General features: G+C 39.5%; 1 long non-coding RNA gene across 1 annotated transcript; it reads left to right on the forward strand.

The window, feature by feature from the left end:
* Positions 1–380: 380 nt before the first annotated feature.
* On the forward strand, positions 381–6,704 carry LOC113637775. The gene is made up of 3 exons (XR_007140921.1): positions 381–709; positions 6,239–6,419; positions 6,566–6,704. It is a non-coding gene; the product is annotated as an uncharacterized LOC113637775 (long non-coding RNA).
* Positions 6,705–10,951: the final 4,247 nt, after the last annotated feature.

Below are 10,951 nucleotides of genomic sequence, written 5' to 3' on the forward strand. Positions count from 1 at the left end.
ATTCCCTTTCTTTACTGAACTAGCAACAAACAAACAAACAAACAAACAAACAAACAAACAAACAAATAAATAAATAAATAAATAAATAAATTGTGGCCTGCTTGGATATTATGTTTTAGAACACAACATTGTTTTTGTATGTATATATTTTGTTTGTATATATATATATATATATAAACGCAAAATAATATATAATATATATATATATTATTTTGATGGATGAACGTTTTGTTATGGTCCTGTAAGTTGCACCCTATCCTCAATCATAGTTAATTGATGTCTTAAGCCCATTGGTTCAGGGCCGAGTCTTTTAATTTTGATGTGTCTGATTGGATGGGGCGGGTCTTTGTCGTAATGGTGATTGAAGTCGAGAAGAGAGAGTCGGACATTTTGATTTTTTTTTGTGCTGGAGAGACACGCAGAGGTGTCGCTCATTATAAATAGTTTCTGTTCGCTTTTCACTCCCGTCAAGGTGACAGGATACAGTGTCTAGTATACACTTTAAAACCAATAGTGACTTTTGTGGAGTTATTTTTCTTTGTTTCCTGGAGCAAACAAAGATCCGTTCGCTACGGATTATAGGTGGTGTTCCCGAACTTTCTTTTGCCGCTGAGGGAAAACGTGCTCATGTGCTCGTGGGTCACCAAGGCCGAGTAAACTAAATGGATTATGCTTTCTTTGACCCTGGATTTTAGACTGCAAAGTGACTGTGAGTAAGTTTTTTTTCCCTGTTGTTCTATTGATTAAGAAGAAAGGGCGAAGTAGCTTATCGCCACAACGCTCACGAGCATCGTTCAGGCCTGCCACGTGTTCTTTGTTTGTTTTACTAAGTTGATCATGACATAACCTGTTTGAGTACAAGATATTAGTGAGGTTCAAGTTAGTAAACTCATTACGAATTCTAAGTAGTTTGTTAAATAATAAAGTAATACTTATTGTTTTATTCGTCTTTTTTGTCACGTGCTTTATTCACTAATGACCATTTAAGTATTATGTTACACTGCTAATTTTCTTTGTTTTTAATTCATAATATATACTGTGACTTGTGACTGGCCGAAGAGTGCTCTTATCGTAAATGGTGGGATAGGAGTGCTACAAAATGAATAAATAAAGAAATTTCAATACCTTGGGGGGGGGGCACGGTGGCTCAGTGGTTAGCACGTTCGCCTCACACCTCCAGGGTTGGGGGTTCGATTCCCACCTCCGCCTTGTGTGTGTGGAGTTTGCATGTTCTCCCCGTGCCTCGGGTGTTTCCTCCGGGTACTCCGGTTTCCTCCCCCGGTCCAAAGACATGCATGGTAGGTTAATTGGCATCTCTGGAATATTGTCCTGTGTGTGTGTGAGTGAGTGAATGAGAGTGTGTGTGTGCCCTGTGATGGGTTGGCACTCCGTCCAGGGTGTATCCTGCCTCGATGCCCGATGACGCCTGAGATAGGCACAGGCTCCCCGTGACCCGAGAAGTTCGGATAAGCGGTAGAGAATGAATGAATTTCAATACCTTTTCTTTTTTGAGGAGCAGAATTACTCAAAGTACTCATACTGCTCTCTCTACTGAAAATGAAAATCATCCACTTGAACTTTTCCTTTTGACTTGGCAACCAAATCTATCTCTAAATGATCTAAAGGGATACACAGTTCAAACTGAAGAAGCTGTTAACAGGGCAACCGTAGACTGGACACTGCACAATGCTGAGATTTATATGGACTAGTGATGAGAAGGGCCTCTGGTCTGTGATAAGGGCCTCTGGTCTGAGACTTTTTGGCCTTGGTATAAAAGGCTATATTTGGCTTGAAACTCAACACTTCTAATCACCCTGAGATGTCTATGCATATGGGAAGCATGTTGGTGGTAGCAGTAAGATGGATAGAGCCAGATATTTAAATCCCTCTGTGGTTGAATTTCTCCATTTCATTTAATATCTCCATATAATTGATGCTCACCTACAGTCTCCATCCATCCTGGTAAAGTCTGAGCAGTTCCCCCAAGAAGATTGGGCAAACATATAAGGATTCAGAGCCCGTATTCAGGGCATTTAGAGATATGCTAACATCTCCTAAACAGAGCCGAATTGCCTTAGCAAGGGAAATGTTATAATTTGTCTCTGACATTCCTGCGCTGTGTCTGAGATGTTAACATATACATTACATTGCATTTACAACATACAGCTTTTCGTGCATCTCTAATATGATCGTAATCCTACATGACATAGACTCAAATATCTTAACAGAGACATTGTGAAGGCTTATCATTGTTAAGGCTTTTATTACACCAATCTTAGTGTTGTTAAAAATGTCTCCTCTCTAAAGGTTGTTGTATTTTCCTTGTTCAGAGTTGCTCTGGTCCTGGATCAGTCTTAAGATAAGAGTCCTAGGCAGAAATGTTAAAGCTAAATTAAGAGCTCTCTCAGATAATTCTTAGAATATTCATGAATACAGACCTATATGTGCAAAGTTTAAAGAACCATGCCCTAGACCAGAGGTCAATAACAGGTGGACCGCGGTCCGGGTCCGGACCCAGAAGCTGTCCAAACGGTTATGCCGTAAAACTTGACGGGACCCTTCTATTTTACTAGGCGCAGCTTTTGCAAACTTTACGGTGAGGGTAGAGGAAACGCACAGACCAATTGCATACGAGTTAAGCCATCCCACGTGATACCACTCAGCCAATCAAATCTGTGCATTCATGAAGTAAACACTGCGACTCAACAGTGCAAGACAGATGGGAGGGAATTAAAGTTACACATGAAAGAAAGATAGCGATACATGTAGAAAACAAAGGGAGGGAAACAGACGAGTGAGACGGAGAAAGGGAGGGAAACGGACGAGTGAGACGGAGAAAGGGAGGGAAACGGACGAGTGAGGCGGAGAAAGGGAGGGAAACGGACGAGTGAGGCGGAGAAAGGGAGGGAAACGGACGAGTGAGACGGAGAAAGGGAGGGAAACGGACGAGTGAGACGGAGAAAGGGAGGGAAACGGACGAGTGAGACGGAGAAAGGGAGAATAAAGAAGAAATGCCGCTCTCCAAAAAAAAGAAAAGTGGACAGCGAACACATTTCATCCAGAATGGACAGACTCATTTCTGTTCACACTTCCCACTTCACACTAAACCAGTGTGTCTCATATGTTTAGAAACCGTTTCACACGCCATTGTGAAACGCCATTATGAGACAAAACATAAAGGTTTTGAACAAACATATCCACTCAAATCTGAAGACAGCGTCCCTGAGACAGCTTTCCCAGGTCTGAGGACAGTAGCCCTATACATCCTGACCATGTTTGGCTCTACATACAACTGCGGGGCAGCTTTCTCTACACTGAACATAAAACTAAATATGGTTCCAGGGTCACTAATGAGCACCTCCACATGTGTATGAGAACTCCATTCAAGGCCAGGTTTAACCCTAACCCAAGCCCAGGTTTAACCCTAACCCAAGCCCAGGTTTAAACCAAGCCCAAGTTTTAACCCCAACCCAAGCCCAGGTTTAACCCCAACCCAAGCCCAAGTTTTAACCCTAACCCAAGCCCAAGTTTTAACCCTAACCCAAGCCCAGGTTTAACCCTAACCCAAGCCCAGGTTTAAACCAAGCCCAAGTTTTAACCCCAACCCAAGCCCAGGTTTAACCCCAACCCAAGCCCAAGTTTTAACCCTAACCCAAGCCCAGGTTTAACCCTAACCCAAGCCCAGGTTTAAACCAAGCCCAAGTTTTAACCCCAACCCAAGCCCAGGTTTAACCCCAACCCAAGCCCAAGTTTTAACCCTAACCCAAGCCCAAGTTTTAACCCTAACCCAAGCCCAGGTTTAACCCTAACCCAAGCCCAGGTTTAACCCTAACCCAAGCCCAGGTTTAACCCTAACCCAAGCCCCAGGTTTAACCCTAACCCAAGCCCAGGTTTAACCCTAACCCAAGCCCAGGTTTAAAACTAACCCAAGCCCAGGTTTAACCCTAAGCCAAGCTAGAGCTCAGTTCTCTCACTGAGATATAAAAGGGAAAGTTAAGCACTTTATTTAAACATACACAGTTTTCACATTTTATTTATTTTCTCTTATTTTGAAATGTAGCCCTACTTTTATTTATTTAATGTGAGAACGTTATAAATATCTACTGTCATACATGTGTTCAGTTCTATGTTACGTGACAATAAATATTGTCAACGTTTTTGAATTGTACTGAATTTATTTGATTTGACAGTCAGGTATTGATTGCTATCAGATGTTGATACTACTAGGCTACTTAAATATATATCACACTATCTAGTTAGACATTACGATCTTCCGGACCTTCGCTTGACGAAATTTTCTCTTACTGGACCTCTTTCAATTTCAATTGAATACCTCTGCCCGAGACTGTGTGGCTTTTTGACTTAGCTGGATGAATAAACCAACCAACAATATTTTTGTTTTTAAAATGTTAAAATTTCAACAACCGTTTCAGTTCCAGGTTGTGACATTATGATTGTCTGTCATAAATCTCACAATCAACATGGTCAAGTCTGTCAATAGTCGGTCAAGTCATTTCACAAACAAATGTGTCTTCTATCATGTCAGTCCTTTTGCAAGATGTGTAGCTGGAATAAAAGAGAGAAGTTTCTGGAATCGTCAAGCCAACACACAGGTCCTGTAAAGTTCATAAGCATGCATTATTTTTTACCAGCATGCATTTTATTAATGCTCTTACAGAAAGCTTATCAAAACATCCTGTTTATCACATTAACAATTTGGTAGTGGGATTGACTTGTAGGAAAGACACGGGGGACTTCGTTATCCAGCTATACAAGAGTGTTGAAAATGAGCTTGATATTTAATAATTCTATGCTGCTGTTGTTGTTCTATACTAATATTCTCCACCAAAGTTTGTTTTGGGTATAACTTATGTTTATATGTAGAGCTGTGTTCACCATCACGTGTGTTTGCGATGGTCTTCTCCATGTTTTCCAGTTTTAGTTTTGTTTATTCCGTCGTGTAAAGGAGTGTTCAAGTCAAGCCAAGTGATGGACTGGCTTTCATCAAGGGTGTCGAGCAAGACTCTAGATAATCCAAGACCATGACTAAGAGAAAGTCCTTATTAAAGATTGGTGAGAATTTTTTTTGAGGAGTTGCTATGGAAGTTTGAGGACTAAATACAATTTACACTTTAGCAAAAACAAATTTTGACAACTTTTTTGAAGCTTGTTTACCCTTTTTACCAGTACACTGGTGTTTCATTCTGCCAGTGAAATGGAAATCAACTTAGTCAATTTTAATCAGTATACAGTAAATGGGGCTTTTTACACCTGGTTACTTCCTGCGTTTTCTGTGACCCGATATCTATCCGACGGTAAAAAGACCAGGTCTAAATGCCCTCCGAGACGTTTTGGATACGGATATAAATCCGATAGTACAAACCCCTTCAGGAGGTGGTCTGGGACGCGTTTCAGATGAAACTGGACAGGTGTAAATGAATGTGGTTGTTCGAGCCACATACGTCAGCTCTATACTCCTCCCAAACGGAACTACGTCACTCGCAGGTGATCCTTCACCCAGGCGTCTCGTCGGGGCTTAAAACGCGCTGCTGCCTCCAGCAAAAACGCAGCAAACAGTAAACGCTGTTTTTTGTAGCAACTGCATACACCAAAGCGTGTTCCATTTCAATTACCCCAGAAATGAGGTAAAATATATCAGCATTTTGGGCGGGAGTAGAAAGATCGGATCGATATCCGATTCGCCGAGACGCATTTGTGTCCTAATGTAAATGGAACAGTTTTAACAAATCAGATAGCTATCGGATGAGAGACAACACACGAAGTGATCGGGTGTAAAAAGGCCCGATGAATCAGTTATTTTATTTCAAGTTGCAAATCTGATAAGAATAAATTAGTCAGGACTATATTGGGTTTCATTGTCAGACATGTCTTTTTCCCTCTTTGGAAAAAAAAATTGAAGTTTAGTGGTTGAAGATAAACACCTTAAAATTGGAGCTGCTTATGAACAAACACTTGAAGCATTTCAGCGAACAGAAATGGGTTTGATATTAACATTAACTTTAAACATTTGTGTGGAAAATTTCTATGAATATATTGTCCTTAGTATTGGCAATATACTGTACAGAAATACTTCTTTATCGAACACATTTTTAAATCAGTCAAAACAAGTGCAGGACAAAGTTCTGGAGAAGTTTATTTATCAGGCTTTTTCCCAACATTTTGCTATTATCTGCTGTTTTGTATTGATTCATGGCATATAATCAATATCCCATTTCAGTTTCAGCTTGGAGCACTGCTATAAGCGTTGTGAGGAGAAAACAGATGAACACAATGAAAACAAACCAAACAGAGACCGTGAACATGAACGTTAATGAAGAAAACATGAAGATGAGCTAACGAGTGACACAAAAGCAAGAACTGATGACAAAATGATCAGAAAACTAATCAGAAACACTCGGGTGTGCGTCATATCTTACATGTTGTTTGTTTTAGACCTGGTTTTTATGGATCTAGAGCCACTGATGATGAAATAATCCAAATTTTAGATTATGGACTGTCGCATTTTTTGGCTGGAATTAATTAATTATTTTTTTTTAATTTTAAGGTCTTACCTTCAGCAGCTGCAGTCATTAGAGGTCAGTGGTGGCTCAGGTAAGGCTCTGGGTTGTTGATTGGAGCGTCGGGCTTCAAGCCCCAGCACTGTCAAGCTGCCACTGTTGGGCCCTTGAGGAAGGCCCTTAACCCTCTCTGCTCCAGTGGTGCTGTATCATGACTGACCCTGTGCTCTGACCCCAACCTCCAAAGTTGGGATATGTGAAGAAATAATTTCACTGTGCTGTAACGTAGATGTGACCAAATAAAGGCTTCTTTGTGGTTATTTTTTAAAACTAAATATATGCCATCCACTATGAGCCTTTTATTACTTTCTTCATATTATTATTATTATTATTATTATTATTATTATTATTATTATTATTATTATTGTACCTGATTTGAGTGAAATTGTCTGCAGTTTTGGTTTTGGCCTAATTTATTGTGTTATTAAAATTGCTGTATAAATAAAGTTTTTTGTTTTTATATATTGGAGGCGGGGCTGCGGGAAAACCGAAAGGCCATTCGGTCCACCGATTTAAAACTTTGTCCAGAGTACCACCTTAAAGGAGCTGGCCGAGTTTGGTGTAGATATATTCCTCGAGTTATAAACCTCTACATTTATAATGGGTGTCTATGGCAAAAAGGCCAGTTTGAGTCCCAGTACCGTGAGAACAAGAACTTTTCTAAGCAGTTTACTTAGAAAAGTAAAAGCAACAAACTACAACAGGATCTACAACATATCCGAGTTTGTACTACATACAGTACAGAGACACATGACTTTGTGCCATTCCAAAGTTTTCTCTAGCTGCACTAGATCTAAATGTCAGCTCTTCTGGGATTGGAAACAGCGATAATATGGACCACATAAACACAAATAATCCACAATAACCACATGGTTACATACCTTACAGCTGATACAGCTGGTATTCCTGTGTCATTCAGATGATCTGTGGGTGTACAAACTTTTAGCACAATGTTTTTGTCTTGAAAACCCACCTTATTTCGTGTTTTTTAAATCCAACTGTTTTCCGTATTGCGCGGTTTCAGGGTTTAAAAAGGGAAATGACGCAAGAAAATCCTTGGAAAGTTCACTCACTCACTCATCTATCGCTTATCCGAACTTCTCGGGTCACGGGGAGCCTGTGCCTATCTCAGGCGTCATCGGGCATCGAGGCAGGATACACCCTGGACGGAGTGCCAACCCATCACAGGGCACACACACACACACACTCTCATTCACTCGCACACTACGGACAATTTTCCAGAGATGCCAATCAACCTACCATGCATGTCTTTGGACCGGGGGAGGAAACCGGAGTACCCGGAGGAAACCCCCGAGGCACGGGGAGAACATGCAAACTCCACACACACAAGGCGGAGGCGGGAATCGAACCCCCAACACTGGAGGTGTGAGGCACTAACCACTAAGCCACTGTTCTCCCCTCCTTTGGAAAGTTGAGTTGGTGAATTTAAAGGTCCAGGGGATTTAAATAAGATTTAAAATTTGTTTTGTTCCAACAGCTATCAGCGCGACATCGGCTCGGTGTACTGGCGATTTTTTTCCCACCTATCAAAAGGTCTAAGCCTATAGAATCGAATGGAAGGCCCAAATTTACATATTTTGAAGCTTAATCTCCTCCTTGCCCCCGGTATTGGGTAGAAGAGGTTTACATAAGGCTTGAGAACTGAACTGCATGCTGGGAGATATATAATTAACCCTTAGCAATCACCATCTCGGAGGTCATGTTAATAACATACATACTGTAATCACATTCCCATCAGAGGGAAAATATAAAAAAAAGAAGAAGAACAAAGAAAAAGAGATGGTCACTGTTGTGTTTGATATGTCAGATGGATGACTCGGGGGTGCTGAATTACAAAAGAACTTGTCATGAGTGCGTTAGAGCTGATTTACTCATTTCGGTTGCCAGATGCTTTCTTATTGTTATTTAAGGCAAGAAATTTAGGTCTTTTTTTATTTTATTTTTTTTAATTTTTGGTCGGTTACTCAGATGTACATAAACATACAAGTATACAATAAAAAACAATTAAAAATGGGCGATCAGGTGAAAAAGATAGCACATTCAGGCAAATAACAAAACGTACACTGTAACACAGAGGATCGAGTGAGGTTGTTAATGTGGCACCAGAGAGGTGTCCATATCTGCCAAAAGTCATTAGACCTTTGGTGTATGTCATAAGTGAGCTTCTCAAGTGGAAGTAATATGGACATTCGAGACAACCACATTTTAACAGAAGGTACCTGAGGAGAAGACCACGATAACAATATACATTTCTTTGCCAGGTAAACCAAATTTAAAAACAGTTGCCTTGTGTAGAAGTCAAACACAGTCTCGATCCCATTATACAGCAGATACAATTCCAACGAGAAACCGAATTAACTTAAGGAGCCTTTGTAAAAATGATGTACTTTAGTCCAAAAAGAAAAGATTTTGTCACGATACTAGAAGCAGTGAAGGAACGTTCCTTTGTGTTTCTTGCGATTGTAACAGAGATCGGAGGAGTCTTTGTAAATCTTTCTTAGACGTGAAGGTGTAAGGGAAACAAATAACGATTCCTTACACCTAATGTACAACACATTATTTTATAGTTAATATCGTTTTAGATATTTTATAGTATAGTAATAAAAGCAGGAATAAAGTTTTAGAATATTTTATGTATTTGAAGCATGCTGGAACTGAAATTTCACTTCATCTTCAGAGAGAATGTTTTACAAAAAAAAAGTGTGTATATATATATATATATATATATATAAAATATTGTTTTTAAATAAGTAAAAAATACCACAGTAATATTCAAACATATTGTATTTAGATTTTCAGTATAAATTCCAACAGGAATCCAGGAGTTACAAAAAAATTAAGGTTATTTAATTTGTAATATCTTTTTTAAAAATAGACATCAATCCACAAGTAAAGTTTCACAAAAAATAAAACATTAACGTTTTCTCATTCCCACTGTAGGACGTGTAGATTGTACGTTTGTGAGCTTCAAAAAGGCTTTCTTTTTTTTTTCAGGGATTTTTGACTTTTTTTTATTTAAGACTTAAATGGGCATCAACAAAAGTCATCATCAGTGTTGCTAAGTTTCAGTTAATCAGCCAAAATGAGTGAAATAAACGATAAAATAAATGTTTTGTCGCTGAATGTTAAATTCCTTGATTTTTTTGTTTAAAAGAAGACATCTCAGAGATGCAGTGTGTCAAAGAGTCTAAAAAGATTATAATATAATTTCTGTTTCTTTGTTGTGTTTTGCCAAAATTCTGCTTTTATAATCGAGATGCGAAGATTGTTGCCTTTTACGTATTGTTTCATTCAGAAAAAAAAACGTTTGTGCGTTCTCGGTTTCAGATTTCCACAGACGTCTATCACTATATGCTTGTGTGTTTGTTGACCCACTTTTTCCTGTCCTTATGTCTTTTTTTAATGTCCCCTCATGACACGATGGCCTTCAAACTCTGAGAACTGATACTGACCTTTTCTGACCCAATTAGATTTAGACACCAAGCAAAGACGGATAAGGACGTTTTTTGTAGAGTTTTGCATTCTTTTCAATTAAATTCAACTCAAATTTATTTGTAGAACACTTTTAATAATGGAAATTGTCTCAAAGCAGCTTTACAGAAGATAAGAAACATGTAATTGTAATTCATAAAAGATTAATATAAAGCAAACGTTCCAGATTAATATTAGACTTATATTTAGAGGTGACTGTGGGGAGGAAAAACTCCCTTAGATGGAAGCGGAAGAAACCTCGAGAGGAAGTCGTGGCCTAATGGTTAGATAGTCTGATTCGTAACCCAAAGGTCGTGGGTTTGAGTCTCCGGGCCGGCCACGACTGAGGTGCCCTTTAGCAAGGCACCGAACCCCCCCAACTGCTCCCCGGGCGCCACAGCATAAATGTGTGTGTGTGTGCACTTTGGATGGGTTAAATGCAGAGAACAAATTCTGAGTGTGGGTCACCGTACTTAGCCGTATGTCACGTCACTTTTTTTTTTTTTCCAAAAGTGAACCTCATCCTCATCTGGGTTTAAAGGATGTAAGGAACTCGACACTCCTGTTATCAGGCTCGGTTCCTTAGACCGCCAGAAACATGTAAGAGAGGTCTCAGAAAGATCAATGAAAATATTTCAGGTTAAATTGAACTAAATTTAGTGTGTTGAAGTTTGGAGAATATTTAATCTTCAATGCCCTCAAGGATTATATGTCATAGAAGTTCAGCTATAGCTTATTGCATCATACATCATCAAAAACAGTTAAAGAGCCCATGTTTGCGTACTGGCTCTCTCTGTGACACACACACACACACACACACACACACACATTGGACTATGCAGCGTAGGCTCCCCTGACCCTGACCTATAGAATACCGTAAT

This window comes from Tachysurus fulvidraco, chromosome 6 (genome assembly GCF_022655615.1).
Source record: "Tachysurus fulvidraco isolate hzauxx_2018 chromosome 6, HZAU_PFXX_2.0, whole genome shotgun sequence".
Taxonomy (NCBI): domain Eukaryota; kingdom Metazoa; phylum Chordata; class Actinopteri; order Siluriformes; family Bagridae; genus Tachysurus; species Tachysurus fulvidraco.